General features: G+C 33.1%; 1 long non-coding RNA gene and 1 pseudogene across 1 annotated transcript; one reads left to right on the forward strand and one right to left on the reverse strand.

Annotated features, from left to right (window-relative positions):
• Positions 1-1,864: 1,864 nt before the first annotated feature.
• LOC125844291 (uncharacterized) lies at positions 1,865-5,235 on the reverse strand. Its single transcript, XR_007444139.1, has 6 exons — positions 5,098-5,235; positions 4,027-4,851; positions 3,492-3,587; positions 3,108-3,155; positions 2,912-2,962; positions 1,865-2,106 (listed from the first exon to the last, which is right to left on the reverse strand). It is a non-coding gene; the product is annotated as an uncharacterized LOC125844291 (long non-coding RNA).
• A 4,142-nt stretch (positions 5,236-9,377) lies between these two features.
• Positions 9,378-20,052, forward strand: LOC125872729 (glutamate receptor 2.2-like; annotated as a pseudogene).
• Positions 20,053-24,350: the final 4,298 nt, after the last annotated feature.

Consider the following 24,350-nt stretch of genomic DNA (forward strand, 5'->3'; position numbering starts at 1 on the left):
ATGACAATGAAAAGACTAAAGAACTAACATGTGATTGTCTATGAAGCCTCTAAAACAACTGAGATGGATGTTGGGACAAACCCCATGACTGTCAAGGAGTCCTCCGAAATGCAAGAAGGCTCACCAAATGGCTCTGGAGTGCTCACTGGATCAACGATGCGCTGGATGTCGATCCTAGTTACATGTGTCTGCATCATAATAAGATGCAGGCCAACTGGCATCAGTACATTGAATGTACGAGTATGCGAGTTGGAATGCTAAACACAACATAGACTTGAAAGAAATCTGAAGAACTTACCTGGCTCAACTCAACTCAATATAACTGAACTCATTTTAATATAAAGCAGTTTAAAACAAGTGCAATATAAAGAAGAGTTGTTTAAAACATTATGTAAACTCTGTGTGTGCAAAGATACGTATAACTCTGAGATGTATGTAAAAATACAATAAACTATTTATATAAGAATACAATTACTTATGTGGGAGTTTCTCTAACCGACAACCATCATGTAAGAGTTATTGTGCTGATACAGCATCTTGCCTCACACAGAACCTGAACTACTAAGTGGATCCACTAGTCTATGCTAAAAAGAACTAAATGAATCATTTAAAAAGTATGACCCTTTTCTACCCATGATGGCTACATGGTTTATGGGGGCTATGAGTTGTTTGAAGTCTCCCCCATATCGGTGCTCAATACGACTCCCAAAAATATTATATTAGCTCTTATGTTTAAAAACATACTTCTTTCTGTGATTTGAGATTAGTGCTCAAAAATTTAGCTCAAAGGCTATCTTGGAAATCAAAGTTTTCGCTCTTGCTTTATTTAGAAAGCGATTACTCTTTTCTGAAAACTAGCCCGAAAGCTCTTTGGAAATCGAGGTTTCCTTTCTTGTTTAAATGTGAAAACATTTTAAACCCTTTGGGAATACATAGTCCCCATATACTTTTGAAGAAATGAACTTCAAACTTTACTCTTTAATCTGTACTTAATTTGAACTTTCAGTCTTAAAACAAAGTTAAAACATTTGTAAAAGACTTTTGGAAAACTCTAAGAACTTCTCTTGACTTGACTCTTACTTCTCTTGACTTTGATCTTAACTTTCCTTGAATTGGATTATGGATTCAAGGTTCATGATCTCATATTTATGGATGATTTCATGATGTTTAGATGTATGTTAGAGTGTTGTAATCAACTAGAAAACATAGGTACATTGCTAAGGAACAAGTACTAAAAGGTGGGAAACGAATGGGGAGAACTGGCGTCCCTGGTGCTCTAAGAGGCGCTGGGCGCCAGCCCTCAAACTTCAGGGAACATGTTGGGGCATGCTGGCTTGCGCATCGCCCCAAGGGGTAAACTTCAGAGACCCTTTTGGGGGGCGCTGGCTAGCGCGACGCCCCACCCCCTTCCCTAGGTGTTTGACGACTTTTCTTGCTCGTTTTTCACCTCTAAACCCTTTAAATTTCAATGGTTCTTTCCCTAAGCACTTAGAATCATTTAATTACACTACTAGAAAATAGGTCTATGGAAACGGGTCCAAAACCGTTGCAATAAGTATCCAAACAGTCGCAATAAGCCTAAGGCAACGGTTCATGAACCGCTACATCAGCTCGCGTAGCAATAGAACTATGGGAACGGTTTTTTGCAACGGTTCTTTTACCATTGCAATAGATAGACCTATTGCAACAGTTTTTCATCCGTTGTTATAGTCCATTCTATTGCAACGTTTATATTGTCTAATGAAACGGTCGAAAACTGTTGCATATATTATTAGCTATAACGATGGTTATTAGAAGTTGTTGCAACAGTTCTTAGGTTCTACTGCAACAGTTGGGTGGTCTAACACAGTATTATATCCTTGCAAAACCAAATATAATATATTAAAATTTATGTAAATTACAAAAGAAATATTCAACAACAAGATCATAATCCAAATTATCCAACTAGTATTATCCATATATAAAGCAGAATATACAAATTTGTTTGACATGTTCAATAGTTGGCATACACGAGTTCATAAAAACTAGAAAATTTAAAGGCCTTGCACTGTTCAGCTAATACTTTGAAGGTCTTCATTTCTTTCTTCTACCTCTTCCTTTATTCACCTACAAAATGATCAAAAATACGATCTATATCAGATTAGTGTGTTTTATTAAAATATTCATTTGATAAATAAGAGGTAATTAGTAATAAACTCAGCCCGACTCTACAAATAAAGTTATATACAAAGTCATATACTGTAAGGTGATATTATATTAGTTTGTATTACCGACCATTCCTTTATCCACAGCATACAGAAAATCAACCTAGTTTTAAAAATAAAGTTAACTTGAGCGTAGGTTGAAATAGAGCTAGCTTGACAAAGAAACTGTCATCAGATCATCAAACTCAATGTCAATTGAGGAAGCTCTAATGTACATAAGATGTTATAAGAAACAGTGAAGATGATAACCTTCATTGTCATTCTTGACCCTACCGAAAACCTTATCACTCATGCATCTAAAGGTAACTAATAAAAGTACAAAAGCTTGTATTGTGTAAACAAAATGCTACTTTCAAGTCCAGTTTTGCTTTACTAAGTGACAAGCTTGTACAGCCAGACGAGCATCTCATGATGTTATGCCTAAAAGGAAACAAGACAAGCTTCACCTTCGGTACGACTTATGCGACTTGAAATCTCATGCCTGTCTATTACAGAGTATTTCTCCTAATTTTATCAATATTTATTGTTAAATCAGCTTCATTAATCATATTCGCTAGGATGCGAAGGCTAATTTTTTGAACTAGTAACAACAGATTAAGCTAATATATGTGAATTGTGATTATAAGATTGAATGAGTTATCTAACAACTTATTTTATAATCAAAAGTACATTTCCTAACAAAATGGGATCTAGATATTGTGCAATACCTTTAATGTGCTGAGAGGATGTTGGTATGGGAAGTTTTAAAAGTTCAGCAACTGCAAATCATTGTGTTGATATCAGAATCAAATGACACTTGTTTGACAAGGAGAATGAAAATTTAAAGACTATTACAATTGTAAGGGAAACTAATTTCTCAATCTCTTTCAAAGTTTCTGAATGGAAAATTAAAGTTATACATACTCTTATTGTAGGTAGAAGCAGCACAAGGATATGGTGAGGGCCAAAGAGCTTAAACATTTTCATTAAGATCACAAATGAAGTCAATTCTTGAAGATTGGTTATATGCTTCATCTGTACACTTCTAATCTTGCTATCATAAATCAATAATTTACTAGTTTTATTGTTTAAACAAGAGGAACCAACATCAAAATTCAAACTTTATAGCTTGATCTTGATATATTCAAGGTAATTAATACTAACTTCCCTTGGCAGAACTAGAGAAAAAAAATTCCAATGAAAAATAGCATTATTTATGAAAAAGGTTTCAACATTGTCTTCAAGTAATTTGTAACAGTTAAAAGGTAATGCTTGCTTTTTACTTTGTGAAAGTATTTATAGATATACCTTGAATAGTTTCAGAAGACCCATACATATCTGCACTCTTCTTCTTTGCCCATCAGATGATTTGTGCATTCTCCAGGGCAGATCGATACCAAGAACCTTCATTAGCATAAGATTAAGAATTTAAACATATGATGATTTAGTTGTTTGCATATTAGATGAGTTCACCACAATCAGCTTTTATTGAAGATAAATTACTATAAAAGGTAACACCCACCCGAAGAAGTTAAGAGGTCTAAACTTCCTTTCCTTAGTTTGTCGTGCATGTTTGTGTGTATTTATTTATTCTCATTAGCAATTTTTATCATGGTACAAAGTTAGAGCACTCCTACTTGTCATGAGAGACAAAATTCTAATTAAGCCTGGAAAATTAGTAAGAAGAAAAAGAGAGATAGTTTTTCCAGGCTTTAGCATATGGTTTATACCTTTATCAATTTACCTCAAAACACTAGCAGAATATGCGATACATTCTTTTTGAGTTGTCCATGGGACTTTGTTAAATTTCACGCAGATAACAATTGCTCATTTTTATCTGTACCTTAATTAGTTCATCTCGTCTTGTGGATCAGTTCCTAGAACCTCAAAAATCATTTTCTCTATAGAAACATCCATTTGGATAGGCACCTCAAATCCAGCAAACACAACTTCTCTCCTCCATTGCAAAACAGAAAGCAAAGCAAAACTTAGTTTTCTACGTTAGTAATCAATTTCCAAATTCACAAGTACATTTAAAAGATGTGGCATGTTTGTCATTTCATGAAACAGGTTTAATCAAGCTTAAACAAGATGTTAGCACTATTATAGCATATTACTTCTATAACTAAAATCTTCTTAGAAGTACCATATTACATGTAGAAACTAGCAACAAATAAATGAGAGAAACCATGTTACATAGATTGAATTTTAAAGCTGATTCCAAATAGAACTCCAACTAAGCAAGTACGTAACCTTTGTTAAACATAACAAAAGAGCACTTAGTTCTGCTGGAATTTATTCAATTGTTACATACGACGACACTGTCAAGTTCCAATACATGCAATTAACAAACTAAAGAAGGCAACAGTCCTCAAAATATAATAAACCATGAAGAGATAGTGAAGGAGCAAAGCAAGATAAGACCTGAAACTTGGTGCTCAATCTGATGTTTTGATGTTTGAATTTACCGTAGAAAAATTATTAATGGTTGCTTTCTCCAAATTTGATTTCCTAATTCCCAGAAAGAAGACCTGAAACTTGGTGCTCAAACTGAGCATGGTGATAGGAGAATGATACTTCAAGTGTGAATCAAATGGAAAATAAAATTCCCCTTTCCCCTTCCTCGCTTATTTGGAGTTACGGGTTAGTTTAGGGCGTCTATCAGTTCCTGTGAAGACGAAATTGAAGGAGTCACGAATTGAGTTCCACAAATTTCATTTGAAAGAATACAAGGACTAATTACCTCAAACAATTGCAGACAAACACAGTAAAAAAAATAAAGAGTACAAAACTAAAGAATCAAATCTGTTTTAGTATCTAAACTTGCAAGATTCATCAACATACTATATCTACCCAATAGATATGAAACCCTAATCTCTTCACATATATACTTACAAATTCAGATGAAACTTACCTCTGTTTCATCAATAAAGATGACGACATGAGCAAAAAATTGGATACAAGTGCTTTGCTCCTGCGTGGTTTAACGAATAAGAAGAAGATGTTGAGGATTCCATGGCAAAAGAGATAAATGGATACAGGAGGTACAAAAGCCCTAATTATATAAGAAAAAAATAGCACCAAATATAAAGTGTAGCCATACATATTTTTATTAATTACCTGTAGCTATAGAGATAACTACTGTAACGAATATTATAAGTGTTGCAATAGCTAACTCTATCGTGACAGTTTTTCTGCTGATGCAACAGTTTAATTAAATAAGTGTGCTAATAGGGCAATATCCTTAAGCAACGGTTTAAATCGTTGCCATTGACTTGCTATCGCAATAGTTTTATACCCGTAGCAAAAAAAACTGTTGCCATAGGTCCAATTTCTAGTAGTGTTTATACCCTCAATATATGATATATTCAACCCAAAATTACACCCGGAAACACGAATCAAATCGCAAGAACCATCAACAACACAACCCACGAGAAATTCAAACGAAACTTCAACAATGTTCATCAAGAACTCAATTTCTAAACTTTCAAAGACTTAAATTCACTGAATTGAATCATGGTTGGCACGTGTGTGAACTTACCCAATGCTATGTGATCTCAAATGCCTTGTAGGGATCACCCACAACGAAATCCACAAGCTAACCTCAACGAATCTTGAACGTTCTTCTCCTTTCTCCTCTTTTCTCCTCTTCTCCAAGCCCTAGCGTAAAATTCAATTTTCTAAACTGACTAAAATCTGAATTTACCCCAATTAAACTCCTAAAAATGAATTAGAATAATTAGGTAAGGAAAATACTAAATTACCCTTCCGAAATCTGGATTGGACTTTCCTTATTCCAACGGCCCAACTTCCAAAGGGCATAACTCACTCATACGAACTCGGAATCGCGCAAACTCAGGGATGTTGGAAAGATCATTCCAAGAGATTTCCTATCATATCTGGAAGTTCCTTTAAATCATCCTGAGCTAGGAGTTATGGCAGTTTGAAGTTGGTCAAAACTCAACTTATAATAACTTAACAAAATTTCCAGATTTTCATTCTTTCCAAAAATGACTATTTCCAAGTATTAGTTTCTTCCTAGTTATTTCAAATTGCGAGATGTTACAATAAATAAATAAATAAATATATATATATATATATATATATATATATATATATATACACGATGTTGATAATGTTAGATTCAGTTGAACGTATTAGCTTTATACTCTTATCACCTAACCTTTTTCGATCAAGAAAGTTCCTTCTGCTAACTGTAAAGTTATGAATTATATTCACCGTTCTTGTGATTTTCATCCAGGCCTTCCCGATAGGATCTCCTCTAGTACCTGATGTTTCGAGAGCAGTTTTGAATGTGACAGAAGGTGAAAAGATGGTACAAATAGAGAGAGCATGGTTTGGAGAATCTACTTGTTCCGATTCTAGTACATCACTCTCCTCCAACCATCTTGGCCTAGATAGCTTCTGGGGATTCTTTGTCATGGCTGTAATTGCTGCAGTTTTGGCTCTCATCATCTTTCTAAGGAAATTCGTACATGAGCATTGGCACATCATAAGACGATCTAATCTTTCATTGCGCGAAACAAGCAGAATCTTGGCCAGAAATTTCGACAAAAAAGACTATAGTAGCAATACTTTCAAGAAAAGTGAACTAAGAGATGTACTAGCAGATTCAACACATGATTTAGATTGTTTGCGGAGTCCTCATGGTAACTACTGGACCACCAAGTCCAAGCAATTCTAGTCATACAGAGCAGATGTTACATTTTCCATGGGAGGAAGGGGATTCACCTTCGCGTGGCGAGAATGAAGCAGTTAATACTCAAGTAAAAATGGTTTAAGATGTTTTTAAGTATTAGTAAGCCTTTAACTTCACTCTTCCTTAGTATTGAATCATCCCATTACCTATAGGTAGCTCCACTCCTGTATTTATGTATATATGTGCTATCCTTTACTTTGTATAAACGATGTAAGTGTTTGATTTTAAAATGTATAGAATGTACGTATGATTGTTCGTATTACATGAGTGTTCAGAGTATATTTTTACTGTGCGGACGAAGCTAGAAGCCAAGGTACTGGTTTGGCTGAACTCCAGAGTTTCAGTTCAAATTAAGTATTTGTGTTGAAGCATACATAAATTAAATTCACAACCAAGTCACTAACATTTTATATCGCTATCCTATAATTAAGAATCTATAAAGTTCAAATTCTGGCTCCTTTCTTGTTGTGAAATGTTCATGAACTTCAATATTATTGTCATTGTCAAGCTAACATTGGATGTTGTTTCGATCATATATAGGTGAAAATAATTAGTACATAATAAACTCACCAAAGATTTTAGTCACGTTGAAATAAATCATTGTGTATAATCAACTCTCTTTATGGTTATTGCGCGCACTTACTTTAACGTTCGATGAAAATAGTTTAATTGTTACGTTTTTTAGTTGTTGGAGAGATTATTTCACCTAATTAATGATTTTAATAATTGCAAGAACTTGAATATTGAATATCTCAGACCAACGTCATGACTCATGTTGGCATAATAAACATCGAATACATTTAAAAGTTATTTTTTGTTTGAGATGAGGTGTCTAGTTCATAATACACGTTAAAAGGCTAGCATATATAAAATAGCGCATCGATTTATGTATAAAATTTTACTTACCGAGCATAAATAAAAATTGACAATATAATAAAATGAGCGATTCAAAAATAAAGAAAGTTGGTACTCCTTTTTTACTTTAGTAAACATATAGTTTTGAAGATACTTAGCACCTTCGATTAATGGCAATATCTTTACGCATGTGTGACAGATGAATAGATAGGCAAAGATGAATGTAGAGAGGCCGAACTGGTTGCCAAAGTATTGGAACTTCAAAATGAAACTTCGCACCTCTAGTGCCATAATAGGAAATATTGATAAATATTATTATGAACCATTCTCCGAGGAAATATTTTCCTTCAAAGAATGAGGTGCTTTATCGATAATTCCGACAATGGCTCTAGAAGTATGATTTTTCGTTTCAAAGTTTCAGTTCTCTAAAAAGCAGCTCAGCCTCTCTATATTCACCCTACCGATCTATTCACCTATCACTTCCTTCATTTGGGTGGTACCCTATTTACTTAGAAGGTCCTATTTATAGCTAGCAAAGTATAATATGAATTAAAGAAATCTAGTCAATGCATTTAATTTTCTTTCATCATTAAGTGTGTGCATATATATATATGGTCTAGAAAATACAATGAATATGGTCAATTTCTTACTAAAAATTCTTTTTTTATAATTTTCCTTTTCTTTCTTCTAGAAAACATAGATTATTTTTCTAAAAAAATCTAGTCAATGCAATTTATTTTATTTCTCTTTTATATATATTCTACTTAATTTAGTCTTATTTTCTAGAAATTACAATTAATCTGGTCACTTTGAATAGAATTTCTTACTAATTTTATTTTAGTTTATAATTTTTCTTTTCTCTTCTCCAAAAATCATAAATTATTTTTTAAAAAGTAAATAAACGAAAAACAATCTAAAAAAGTCTTTCAGAGATCATTTTGCCCTAGTCAAAGATTTGTAGACGCTTGATGAATTAGCATAACAATATTGCTAAATTATTAAATTATTTTCCTAAAAAGTAAATCTACAAACTGTATTTGAAATTTTAAATTTTAACCAAAAATATAAAACAAGATTTGTAAACAAATTTGAACAGAAATGTCAAGTTGTCAACTATAGCGTAATTATAGATAGATGGAAAGAATATTACTGAATATATAATTTATTTCCTCTTAACAAGGTGAGTAAATAAATTGTATTATCTGCCTCTTATAAGCATGGATTTCGAACTAGCTAGGCACCTCAACCTGGATATATAAAAAGTATTAGGTGAAAACATTATAAATTACGGTTGAAAAATAAAATGAATAATAAATATTTCAATTAAGGTGTGTATATCTCATTTTCACTAAAGAAATTCAAGTCCATTGAGTTATAATCTTCACTAATATTTCAGCAAGTAAATCCTCCAAGATAAATATTATGTAACTAAACAAACTCTAGAAAAATGTTGAGTCGAAAGTTCCCCAAAAGAATATTTTCATTCTAATAAAATTATACTATGTCATTTTATAGTTTCTTATTGGTTTGAAGGAAACTTTTTTGCCAAAGAATAAAATAATTTGTAAGTAACTAATTGAGCTTGAATAAATATTTTTGACCTGTATTTACGCCAAATCATGAAATATAGATTTCGGAAAGAAATCATCCAAAAGTCGTATAACCAAACAAAAATCATTATCTAACACACGAAAAACTGAAAAAATCACTTAATTCCTGCGAAATCACTCCTAAATTCCTCAAATAAATTCTAAAAATGGATATAATGTACGTACTGCTCCCCCAACTCCCTATCGAGGGTTCTATAAAGGTTTCACAAAGAAATCGTGTGGAAGTTGTATCACCACAATATTTATGGGCTAACACACACGAAAAACTTAGAAAATCACCTAATTCTTGTAAATTGACCCCTAAATGTCCAAAATAGATTCTGAAAATGGTAAGACTATATATCCTACTCACCCAACTCTCTACGGAGGATTCCATAAATGTTTCGCAAAGAAATCATCTAGATGTTGTATAGCCGAAATACTCATGGACTAACACAAACGAAAAAAACTGAGATAATCGCCTAATTCATGTAAATTGGCCCCTAAATGTCCAAAATGGACTATGAAAATGGTGAGGCTATACTTACTGCTCGTCCAACTCCTTACGGAGGGTCCTATAAAGGTTTCGCAAGGAAACCGTCAAAAGCCGTATCACCAAAATATTCATGGGCCAACACACACAAAAAACTAAGAAAATTACCCAGTTCTTGTAAATTGACCCCTAAATGCTCAAAATGAACTCTGAAAATGGAAAGACTGTGCGTACTTCTTCCTCAACTCCCTATGAAGGGTTATGTAAAGGTTTCACAAAGAATTTATCCGGAGGTCGTATCACCAAAAAATTCATGGGGAATACACAAAAAAAATCAAAATAAATAGCTTAATTCTTTTAAATTGGACCATAAAGGTCCAAAATGGACTCTAAAGATGGTAAGACTATAGGTACTGCTCCCGCTACTTGGGCGCCAAGCAGCTGCACGGGATTATAGCTCTGATCCTGATTTCTGGACCTCGAGATGGTGGATTTGGCCGAGAATCCGCAAATAATCACCACCCTTGCGCTAGAAATCTCTTCCTCCTTCTTTCCCAAGACTAGAGCAGCCTTTTGAGGTTTTATGGGGTGATCCTCGCCTCCTTTTGGTGTTTTGGGAAAAAGGAGAAAATAAGGCTTCGCGTCATTTAAGTTCTGTCTCCGACCTTCCCACTATGGAGCTCCCTAGCCCATCCCCGCCGCCCTAGCGGCACCTGTCCTACTCTGGCGAGATGATGGGTCCAGTCCTCCCGACGTTTTTCCTTTCCTAATTAACGACGGTTCGGGTCGTTACACATAAATATAAAATGAGGTGAAGTTAAAGAGGACATTTATGTATTATGCCTAACTTAAACAACCAAGTAATTAACAGTTGTGATTAATATAGTTTATTATGTTGATATAACCTTTTATATATTAATATAATCGGAAATTAACATAATTAATTATAGGTGCATGCTTGGGGAACATATGGCACTGACTCATCTGACTTGTATTCTAATATTGATTTCTTCTTCAAAGATGTAAAAATATAAGATTAGGTAATTTAAAAAATTTAAAACAAATTAACACGTCTTAATAATGTTTTAGTGTTAGGCAATTTGAGCCTATAGAATTATTAAAACAAAAAAAGTATAAGATAAGGTTTACAACTTTCTATTGTTATTTGTTAACTAACTTTTTCCTATAATTTACAATTAATAGTTAAAGTAATAGTACCATATTTTGTAACATTTCTTTTTTGCTAGGTATAACTGATTGGTATATAAGTTACGAAAGAATCTATGCATTATTTTATATAGAATATATAGAAAGTAATAACTAATACGCGAATTATTAAACTTTACATAATTTATTCATGCATTAAATAATACATAAATTTTGTAATAACTAATTCATGCATTAGGGTTTGTATGGTAGTAGATTAGAGTTACGCATGCACTAGTAATCAGGGATTAGTTATATGAGAAAATCTATGTATTAATTATTTTATGCAGAGATTAATTATGTAACATTTAATCATTCATGTATTAATTATTCCACCTTCTATCTTGCATAAAATAATTCATATATATCTTCCCCGCTAATTTATACATGTATTACTTATGTGAATTTTTAAATTGCAAACCATATACCATGTTATTTTTATATATGAATAAATTTATCTCCTAACCAGCTATCAAACGTGGTATTACTTATGCAGAATTTACTATCTACATAATTCACTTCCAAACTAGTTCCAATTACTCTTTAATACATTCATAACTCTAACTAACCAACTACCTTTTACCATACTCCAATCAAAGGATCAATAGTGTTTTGATTTACTTTCTAATAGACTTAGAACCTTCAACCTACCGAGTCCAGAATCATTTTCATCCATACCAGGAATAATTTATCCCAAAATTAATATAACTAAGATTAATATTAATTATCTCTTTATCTCTTGTACCAAACCAACCCTGGTTTAAATGTTGTCTCATGTGTCTATGGTATTTTACTCATGCATCACTTGACTTATTGAAGAATGTTGAAGTGGAAGCCATAATAGGTTCAATTTCATCAATGCAAGCTGATTTTCTCATCAATTTAGGCCAAAAATCACAAGTACCGATCATCTCCTTCTCTGCAACGAGTCCATCTCTTTCATCATTCCGCAATCAATAATTTGTGCGTACCACTCGTAACGATTCATCTCAAGTAAAACCAATCAGTTCAATTATCCAATCATTCGGATGGCGTCAAGTTGTACCAATTTACATCGACAATCATTTCGGAGAAGGAATAATCCTTTTTTTAGCAGACGCATTGGAAGAAATCAACACTCGTATACCTTATCGAAGTGTAATTTCTGAATTCTACACTTTAGATCAGATCAAATCTGAGCTATTGAAATTGATGAATATGCAGACTAGGGTTTTTATTGTGCATATGTCAATTTCCTTGGGTTCGAACCTTTTGCAATGGAGAAAGAAATGGGTATGATGAGTCAGGTTTTGTATGGATTGTTAAGATGCAATGGCGGATCAACTGAATTTGATGGATGTTTCGGTTATTGAATCTATGGAAGGTGTTATTGGGGTGAAACCTTATGTACCAAAGAGTAAAAAAGTTGAGGATTTTATTCAGAGATGGAAGATGAAGTTTCTAGAAGAAAATTTGAGAATTGTTGATGTGGAATTGGATGTCTATGGATTATGGTCATATGATTCTGGTACTTCGTTAGCCATGGCTGTTGAGAAATCAAAAATCAGTGGGGCCTCTTATCGAAAACCAAATGTTTTAGGTAAGAGTGGCAAATAAGGCTGGGTGTCGGTTTACCAAATTTAATTAACAGTGGCCTGCGGGGCACAGATAATTTTAGCTAACGTTTGGCAATAGATTTCCAAATATTCTTGGCAAATATTATTTGGGTGAAAATTTGGTTGAAATTTCACTATGTGTTTGGTCATAGTATTTGGGAAACATATTTCACTTTTTAGAAAAATATGATTTATACCAATAAGTTTTAAAAACTATCAAAACTAACCATAAGTTTATATTATAAGTCAATTGGATCTTCGTTGCAACAAATAACAAGTAGTGTCCATAACATTGGAGTAATGTGGTAGTTTGTAGTGAGTTCAATAAGAATCATTCCGTACATCGTGAAGTAGACAAAGCACATGACTTTGTTATCCTGGGCTGATTGTTCATCATTTTCATCAACAACCATATCATCACTGTCATATTCACTGAATATTTCATCACTACTTTGGTGTACGCGTAAAAAAATATGTAATACAACGCAAACAACTACTATAGATGATGTTTTTGTAAAATATAAAAGTTTGATGCAAAATTTGAATTTTTAAAAGATTCCAAATAATGAGATTTGACCCAAATATTAGAAAAAAACTAGTATTTGGGAATTTGGGATATTTGCCAAAAATATTTGTCAAATAATGACAAATTCTATGGACAAACACTATTTGCCAAAAAAATTCTCAAATATTACTTGGGAAATCTATGGCCAAACGGGTCTTAACGGGTCCCAAATCTGTAGGAAGAGATATTGAAACAAGTGCAGGACATTCCTCTTTATAACTGGGGATACTAACAGTATATACAAACAAATGAACATATTGAAATTTTTGAATATTCACCACTAATCTATATGTATTTATCTTCAAGATCAGCTAAACATTTCAAACTCAACAAACTGGAGATTATCATATCTGTTAAGACACTTAATATTGTTAGCATATTGAAATTTTTGAAGAAGAAATATGTTTCTATTATAAGCAAACATCCTCGGAGTTTCATGGCCAACATCCATTGCTGGCTATAACAAATTAACTATATGTTGTTACATACTTACATTTACAGGGTATGACAATTACAACTTAGAAGTACACCCCTCAATACTGACTAATCATCTCGTATTTGAAATTGAATATAACATATATATAAAGATTTCTAGATGAATTTAAAACCTAAGACGCGATGAGCAGCGGCCAGTGAGCACTGACTTTCGACTTTTGAGTTGCAAGCACTGAGAAGTTGCGGGCTGCGAGGCGCAACTACACACAATGAGGAGCGAGGAGCAGTGGCTGGCCTGAGACTTAAGAGACGATGCGCTGAGAGATGAGAGATGAGAGTTGAGAGACGAGCTGCGGCGTAAGGCGTAACTGAGATGAGCTGCGGCGTAAGGCGTAACTGAGATGAGCTGCGGCGTAAGTCATAACTGAGATGAACTGCGGCGTAAGTCGCAACTGAGACGAGATGACTGATGAGAGTTGAGAGATGAGAGTTACGACTTACGGTAGTCTGTGTTAAGGAAATCAATTTAGGGATTTCTTATTGGAATTTGGGGCTAATTTGAATATGGGTTGTGGGTTATGGGTCGGCTGGACATGGGTTGACATATAATTAATGGGGGTAAAGAATATATACATATAATTTTGATTTTTTCGGTTAATCAATTTTTTTTAGCTAAAAATTGAAAACTGAACCGATAAATTGAAATATTGAAAACTGAAATCGAAACCGAAACCAATTTTTTTTTTAAAAAAAAGGTCAATTTTTTCGGTTTTAACCATATTATGCCCAGCCCTAGTGGTAAATAGATGGATTGGATTGAATTTGAATGATAAAATGAGATCATATGATTCGATTCACGCTAAGTGTGATTTGGTCAGATTGAATTGGGTCAAAATATGTCAAACAACCGGTTATAATTTAACATAACTCGTAGCATGTTTGACTAAGATTTTGCAAGACAAAAGTTATTTTCTTAAGAAAACGGCATAATATATATATGCATGACCTTTAAATTGGCTTGAGATGACAACTATTGGTGTGCACAAGTAGACACTTAAATTTGCATAAAATTGAATAAATAGACACTTTATTCGTCCTGCATGGTAATTTTGTGTCCTATGTGTATTATGTCATGTAGAACACGTGTGTCTAGTTGTTCAATTTTATAGAAGTTTAAGTGTCTATTTGTGCACATCCAAAGTTGGAGGGCATAGTTGTACACTGAAGCCAATTTAAGGATCATGCTTATGTATTATGCCTAAGAAAAAAGTGTTTATTTTAAAATGTCAGGTGTTTGATCAAGTTTTTGGAGAAAGTAAGTATTTATGGAAAATAACCGAAATTATCTTTCAGAAGCTAAATGTAACACCCCAAAAAAAACTTGAACTAAGACTCAAACCCTTCTTCGTTTTGAATAGTATTTTACCAACGAATTTAAATTTCAGTAAGTGTTAAGGTCAGGTCACTAGATATAGCACCTTGAGTTCCAAAAAGAATTAAAGAGAATTCATTCAAGTCATTCCTTAGTTCTTTTAAGTTTTGGGTCAACTTCAAACAACCATAACTTCAGTATAGGATGAGCTAGGAGACCCATAAGATATCAAATAAAAGATCTCTAAGTCCTCTTTCTAACGCCACCGAGTTTGCTAATTTTCGAGCTCGTAGATATGCCCTTTTGAAGTTAGGCTGTCCATTTAAGGAAAGTCACCCAAAAATAGGAGGGGTATTTTAGTCATTTCCTTACCCCCACTTATTCTAAACGGAAGTTACACCCAATTAAGGGTCTAAACTCATTAGAATCAATTTCATTCATCCCCAAAGTGTTTAGGATTTTGGAGAGAAGATTCAAGAGGAGAAAAAGTTCAAAGTTTCAAGCGTTCATTCAAGAAATTCAAGATATCGCTAAGTGCCTAGTTCTCTCAGGTATGTAAGCTTCCATAGAGTTGGGTTCGTTCACCCACACGCCAATCATTAGTTTCTTTTGCGAATCTATCCATAAATATTGAGCAATTTAAGTTCTTGATGAGTTCTTGATAAGTGTTTTTGAAGTTTCATTCTAAATCTTGTTTTGTTGAAGTTTTGAGGAATTCTTGATGTGAAAGTAGTGATTTGAGGGTTGTTTTCAGTAGATTAGTATATACTTAGGTTGGGTATTTGAATATAAGTGAGTGGGGAAGAAACCATTTGAATCTAGGCTAACTAGGGTGAGAAAACAAACAAAGAAATTCATCAAAGTTTTTTGGGAATGGGATGGCGTGCCGCCCCTCCATTGTGCCAGCAGAGATTATCTGCAGGTAGAGGGCTGGCACCCTGCGCCACTCAGTGTTCCAGGGTCGAAATTTAGAAATATTCAAAACATGAATCATAACCTTGAATTCATAATTCAAATTCAACATAGAGCTAAGAATCAAGTGCTGAGAGTTCTTTCGATTCTTTTGAGAAAGACACTTTGAGTCTTTTTGAAGAGTCTTCTACAATTATTTATAAATTGTTTCAAGACTAAAATAAGTGAGTATGAGAATGAGGAGAATGTATTCATGAGTCTACATTATCATTGAGATCCTTGAGTCGAGTCGTTCATGCTCATAAATACCACATGAACTCCATAAATTGAGTACTTTTGAGAGGAGTAGTATCTTCAAGTTCTAAATCTTGAGTATTGAGTTCCTAATCCTTTTGATATTATATTCCTAGTCATAGGACTACTACATGCTACTCATTAAGGTCCTTGAGTTGAGTAGTTCATGCCCCTAATTCCGCATGAACCCTATGAGTCGAGCAGTCTTGAGATGAGAAGTATCATTGAGTCCTTGAGTTGAGTAGTTCATGTCCATAATTCTGCATGAAACCTATTTTTAGAAGTCTTCTTCAAACCTTTTTAAAAACTTGTTTTAAGAGTTGAGCATATGAGTTTGAGGAAGAGTAGAGCTGAGTTCATTTTCTTGAAAATGATACATGAGAACTAAGTAATCTCAAGAGTAAATATTTTTACATTTAAGCAGAGAGGAAACACCGATTTTCAAAAGAGTTTTCATGAGCAGTTCTGAGTACCATCTCTTTTAAGAGAAAGATTTTTGAGTAATAATCTCAAACCACAGAAAGTGTTATGTTTTCTTACAAACATATGAGCTAGTATATTTTGGGAGTAGTATTGAGCACCGATATGGGGGAAAGTTCATACAGCTCACAGCACCCATAAACCATATTGTAGCCAACGTGGGTAGAAAGGGTCATACTTTTTAGATGATTCCTTATTGCTTTTTAGCATAGAATAGTGGATCCACTTAGTAGTAGGTTTTATACCCTAGCAAAATATAGGACATTTCTGGCAGTGTGGGCTACACGTTGTATCATCACATAGCTCATACTGATGGCTGTCGGTTATAGAATCTCCCAAACAGAATTATTTTGTATCTTTACATACAAATAAGAGTTATTATTGTATTTTCATACAATTGAGTTATTAATGTATTTTTTCATAAAACTGAGTTATTATCTATTGTTTTAAAAACTTTCCAGATATTGCATCTTTTATTGTTGCTTTATCCTTGAATATCCAGAGTTGAACTATGTTGCTCATAGTTGAGTATCTTTTTGTTGAGTTGAGCACTATTTCTCTAAGTTGAGTTGAACTATGTTTCACAGAGTTGAGTATCTTATTGTTGAGTTGAGCCCTATTTCTCTGAGTTGAGTATCATACTATTGAGTTGAGCTCTTTTTTCTTTGAGTTGAGTTGAAGTATGTTTCATTGAGTGAGTTCAGAAGAGGTATGTATGTTTCTTTTCCATCAGTTCAAGCTTATGTTTATGCTTTAGAATTCCCCTTACATGTTCGTACATTCCATGTACTGAGTCATTTGGTCTGCATCTTTCATGATACAGATACATGTATTCAGGATCATCAATATGCATTTCGTTCAGGTCATGTGATATTTTAGTCAGCTTTGGTGAGCCATCTTATATTCCAGAGGACTTCACCTTTATCTTACCGTTAGTAGGTTTGAGATGTCGTGGGTCTTGTCCCGATATCCTTCTGTAATAGTAGATGTCTCATAGATAGACATAGTTGAGGAGTTTCTGTATTTACTTTTATTTTGAGTATTGTACAGACTTTTAAAAAGGTTGAGTATTTGAGTTTATTGAATTTATTTCACTTTTAAGTTTTTGTATGCTTGAGTTAGTCTTCCGCTTATAGCCAGCCAGAATAAGGGTTCGCTTAGGGATCAGCAATGGTTCCCGAGTACCGGCCATGTCCAGGGTGTAGGCTCGGGTCGTGACACTAAAATAAATAACTTCTTCCTTAATATAATCTTTAATAAACTTTTGAAAAAATATACTTAGAAACTTGGTCGAATGCTAATTACTATGTTTTAAAAATCTGGTATCTGTTGCTGGTGGGAGATAGTAGATATCTTGTTAATCGAGATGTCCTAAATTTGATCCAGACACCACAGTCATACAAAAGAATTGTCCAAAAACTAATTATTGTGGTTTTTAAATTAGTAGATCAAATACAAACTAGTTCAGTACAACATTAGTTGACTTAAAAAGTTTGGCCAAACAAACTATCAACGTCACCTGGTTTTTTATTTTGCTTTTTTTTTTATAAAATATGATGGAAGTGTATTTCACTTTACTACCCAAATCTTTAAAATTGATTTATGTATATATGGATTTGGTTTGTATTTGACTCGTTTAATTGCTCTATTTGACCCGTTTTGACCCAATAGTTTGATAAACTTGATCAAGTCAACAAATAGATTGGACATAATACATAAATATTACCCTTAACTTTACGTCAGCTGATAACTATGACCCTACATGACAATTTTGTGTCCTACATGAAATTCTACGTGTATTATGCCATGTATGACAAATGTGTCTACTTGTTCAATTTTATACAAGTTTAAGTGTCTACTTATGCACACTCAAAGTTGGAGGGCAAAGTTGTACGCTAAAGCCAAATTAAGGGTCATGTTTAATTATATACAATTAATGTCAATAGGTTGTAACGCAAGCAGTTTAAACTTCGGCAAATTCAGCTCGTGGGCTATGTTGCTCGGACTTTTAAAAAATGTCACAAAATGCTTGCCAGCTCCTTCAAAAGTAATGCATTTTTTAATCCAACATGAGTGCGGCAACATTTTTGGAGACTCTGAGCAACTCAGTAGAGAAATAAGTTTATTTTTGACACCTCTAAAATTTTCAGGAAATGAAACAGATCTTGAAGCTTTTGGAGTTTCCAGGGATGGTCCAAATCTTCTTCAAGCTATACTAAACACCACTTTCAAAGGCCTTAGTGGAAACTTTCAAATTGTGGATGGACAATTGTAATCTCCACCTTATCAGATCATCAATGTTATTGGTAATGGTGCTAAAGAAATTGGATTTTGTACAAGAGAAAATGGCATTGTTAGAAAACTGAATTCGAGATGTGGATGTTCTATTTCTAAGGAGAATTTCGGATCTATTATATGGCCTGGTGACACTACTTCTGTTCCTAAAGTTTGGGTGTTACCAACAAATGGAAAGAAACTAAGAATTGGAGTTACGGTGAAGGATGGTTTCACCGAGTTTGTTAAAGTTACAAGAGTCTTACAACTAACACAACGATAGTTACTGGATATTGCATCAATGTTTTTGATGCAGTGATGGAATCATTACCATATTATACTCCTTATGAATATGTTCCTTTTGCTGCACCTGATGGAAAGAGTGCCAGTGATTATAATGAACTGGTTTATCAAGTATTTCTTGGGGTAAATTTCTCTGACTCCTCTAATATCGACTTTTAAGTTATATATACTAACAATGCGAAGAGATGTTACCATTAACAATGTCTTTTAAACATGTTGTAAAGCTAACTCGCCTTATTTTTCAGGTTATTGCTATTTAGGTGACTTAATAATGTAAATGTTATACTAGATAGTAACACGCCTATAGAAGGAAAAACGGTTGAGCTCCATATACTGAACTAAAACAAATTGGACAAATCTTCTAATAGGGAAATAAATATTACACTTGTAAACTTCGATGATCCTTCCATGCTACAAAGATTAACCGATGAATAGAACTTTGATGTTGTTGTAGGGGATACTACCATTGTCTCGAATAGGTCACAATTTGTTGACTTTACATTACCATACACAGAATCTGGAGTTACGATGATGGTGCCAATCAAAGATGATACTAGAGACAATACATGGGTATTTTTAAAGCCATTGACTTGGGAGCTCTGGTTAACAAGTTTCTGTTATTTTGTTTTCATTGGCTTCGTCATTTGGGTACTCGAACATAGAGTAAATGAAGACTCAGAGGACCTTTTTGGCATCAAGTTGGCATGATCTTTTGGTTCTCCTTCTCAACTATGGTCTTTGCACAGAGTAATTTCCCTTTCCTCCTCTTGAATTAATATCAATGTTATCAAAGACACACTTAAGCCCTGAAGCGAGGCTCAAACTTAAAGCCATACACACCTTAGAGCTTTTTGCTTTCGATAACACTGATTGGTACTTCCCATATTGCCTTTAATGACAATGTTCTCATATACATAAGAAATGTCATGGTATGTTTACATAATTTATCACTTTTGGTATGTACCAAAAGTCTTTCTTTTTTAAACTTCGTGTCTAGTCATGCATAACCATTTAAAATGAGACAGAGGGAGTGTCACGACCCAAAATGAGTCATGAGTGGCACATGCACTTAACCTTCTAGGTGAGTGAACCAACGAATTCAACCCCAACTTATATCAATTGTTCAACCATGGATAACAACCATAATGTGGAAGCTCAAAACTTATTAAAGTAACCAATAAAATAAACCTCTAAAGTCTATTACATATTATCCCCAAAATCTAAAAGTCATCACATAATCTCCAAATACTAAGTCTAAGAGTATCAAAGACACCAAAATAAATGAATAAAATAGTTTGTGTCTGAAAACTAAGGACATCATGCCATGAACGAGAGAATCCAATATGAGCTCGAATGAATAGCTTACCCTGGAACCTGATGTGCTGGAGACTGGCTAGAGCTGAGGTCGAGTCGAAGTCATTGGTACACTTGCTGCACTCTACAAAATGAAAACAAAGAAAAACACAAGTAGGGCTCAGTACATGGCAATATGTACTGAGTAGATATCACTGGCCGACTCACAATAGTAACTAATATGCATAAAGTAATAGTATAAAATCAACTATAGCACTTAGTAGGTGATAAACAACAAACAACATGAACAAATGACAACTGAAGCACGTACGTAATCAATCACAATATCAAGCACACACACGAGGACTCATGCTTCCACACCATGCTCATTTGGGAAATGGGTTCTTTGAGATTGAGTACATTCAATTAATTCAATATGTTTTCCTCTTTAATATTACCGTGTCGGAACATGACACCCGATACTATAATACTGTGTCAGAACGTGACACCCGATCCAATACTATCATGTTGGAATGTGACACTCGATCCAATAATATCATGTCGGAAAGTGACACCCGATCCAATAATACCATGTCGGAACGTGACACCCGATTCAATAATATTGTTAATTTATCATTTATTATCACCACTTTTCACTTCATTAACAATATTTCATCAAAGCTTCTTTATTCAAGGCATCACTTCGATAGAGAGGGTTCAAGATTAAGGATTCACGGTCTTGGGATTTCAGACCAATCACAACAACATACGAATTATCCAAACCACAACAATCAAATACATAGAAAAATTCAAAATATCACTCCATGACTATCAATCACTATTAAGAGTCTATATATCACATAGAATAAACCATAACCTACCTCCACCAAGGAATCAAAGTCGAGCAAGCTAATTTTCCAAAACTTTTCATTTCATCAATGCCTCTGAACGTTTACAATCTATTAAATATGCATAATTCATAAGTAAACAAGTCTATAGGCACCCATATTACTATAATCACTTTCTCAAATTTTTATGTCAACTAATATGTCAACTCTCGTATTTCCTAAATTTCAAGTCTAGGGTTAAGTCTTAATTCCTCAAAATAACATAACTCTAGTGCATTTTATACAATACAACACCCAATATTTAGTTACCTGGCCCATCATATTGTATAAATCACGCTACCCAGGAGCATCTTTGTAAACCCGTTAGGCAATTTTGAGAACTAGTCCTCTTTCTTTCATAAAAGACCCCTTTCCGTAAATTCGTAATGGGAATTTGAATTACTCATCAACTATGGTTATTTAATTAGCGGGAAAATTTTTAATATTTAATTTTAGTAATTAGTTAATGGGCAAAGTCCATAACTGATTTAATACCCTATTCTGCTTGACCCATGTATAAAAATTAAGTTAATAGGGTTTAATATATTTTTAAATCGCCGTACAAGCATATTTTGGCCCAGATTCACGAAAAGGACAGAGACTTACCTGCGTATAGCGGCGTCTGGCGTGGAAACCATCTACTTCACAATCAGGTAACATTAATAAATTCCTTAATTATGCAATTGAATATAGTATAAATTATATAAATCTCATAGTGTTAAAGAGTTAATTACATTATTTCCCTACTATTTTTCAAATAACAAGAATCCCTTAATATTTATGGATTTCGAATACATCACTGGACTTCCAGATACATATGTGAAGGGATGTATTAGAAAGAGGATATGGCATCCAGACACATAAGCGAGGAATGTATCAGAGAGGGGAGAGATGTATCAGAGAGGGGAGGGATGTATCAAAGAGGGGAGGGATGTATCCGAGAGGGAAGGAATGTATCTGAGAGGGAGATAGGGATGTATCACCGAAAGGGGAGTGATATATCCGAGAGGGTATGTTTGAAATTTTTTTAAATGGTAGAGAATTTTAGAGATTATGATAAAATAAGATATATTTATAGGTAATTTTTCCTTGAATATATGCATTGAGGTCAAATGTAGTTATAGCTATTATTATTATGATCACTATAATGAGTGGAAAATAGTAAGAAAGGAAATCAAATTGCAGCCTTAATTAATTATATATTTCTATATAGTAGAAGAAGGAGTTTCAACATGTTAGTTTTAAGTCATTTAAAAAAAATGAGGGTATTATGATCTTTTCAATATAGTAGGCAAGATTTGCTTGCTGTAAGAGGGTTATCATTCATGCTTATTTATTTAGACCTTGTCAATAACTCTAAAAAGAAGTCACATTTTTCTCTTAAATTTCAAATGGTGCCTTAAGGTGAAATGTCATTGAGTATTGTGGGGCCATTAAACTTTCCAAACTGACACATTGACATAACACTTGTCAATTGTGCTCTAATTTCTCCATATATTTTTCATTTTCATTTTAATTTTAATTTGGTGAAAGACAATTATTTGTTTTATACCCAAATTAATACTTTAAAGTGTGTAAATTACCCTACTTTAATTAACTTCATATATTTTCAGTTGAATTTGATGAAGGATTATTAAAAGTGAGAGTGGAGATTAATTATAATTAAATAATTTATTGAAGTAATATGTATATTAGTTAATCATAATTGAATAATAAAATTTTATTGATAAACACATGGCATATACTCTTTCTTCCTTTTCACTTTACTGATTGGCCATTTTTCCTTTTCACTTGTTTAATAACAAATCAATAAAGATTTGTTATTTGTTTTTAATATTATTCTGTTATTAAATAATTATATAAAGTACTAATAATTTAGAAAAAAAAGTAAATAAAAATATTTTTATTTTTATTTAAAATTTTAAAATATAATTAATAAAATTATTTCGTAATATGTTTTTTGTAAAAAAATAATAATAAGAACACTGATGACTTTTGAAAAAATGAATCATCTTTCGCTAATATATAAATAGTAATACTCTATATGTATATAAAATGTCACTTTAAGTATCTAATGGTATAAAATTTCCATGAGTATAATAATTTATTATTTGACAATCATTATTTATTCATGGATCGAGAGTGTACTCAGCTTTTAGTATGCAATACTATGAGTATATGGTTAATAATACTTAGGATGTGTTTGTTAAGATTAAAAATATTATTTTTGAAATGATTTCTAGGAAAATAAATATGTTTCTTAGTTATTTTCTTGTTTTTGATAGGTTGGCAATTATTTTTATACTAAAAGCGTTTTTATATAATTTAGACAAATACTATAAGAGGTGAAGGTAGAGGGTAGGGATGCGTGTGGTGGTGGGGATGAAGATGGGGGGGGGGGGGTCCATATTATGAGGTAAAGATGAAGTGTGGTTGAAAACTGAGGAAGACATTATCAATGTAAAATATCATGTGTAACTTTTTTTTTCATACATCTATTAAACAAATCATTTCCTCATTTTAAAAGAAAAAATAATAATTTTCAGAGAAAATATATTGCAAAGATTTTAACTGATCAAACATAAAAAAAAAAAAACATTTTATATAACTAACACCAACTTAGATCCAATAAATTTATTTTCTCCAATTTCACATAAAAACAAACTTAACAAAAAAAAAAATAATACTTAATAATATTGGCACGGGTCATTGCTTTCTACAGTGGTGTAGAACTGTATTTCGTGCAATCATGTGATCATTACGGCCATGGCTATGTAATCATGACAACTAATGGAGGCATTCATTTAGATTTTTGAATGCCGTGATTCGACAGTAATAAAAGTGATTAGGACTTTAGTTTGGGTTTCACGCTTTTTCTTATAGTTATCCGGTTA

Source organism: Solanum stenotomum, chromosome 1 (genome assembly GCF_019186545.1).
Source record: "Solanum stenotomum isolate F172 chromosome 1, ASM1918654v1, whole genome shotgun sequence".
NCBI classification, from domain to species: Eukaryota; Viridiplantae; Streptophyta; class Magnoliopsida; order Solanales; family Solanaceae; genus Solanum; species Solanum stenotomum.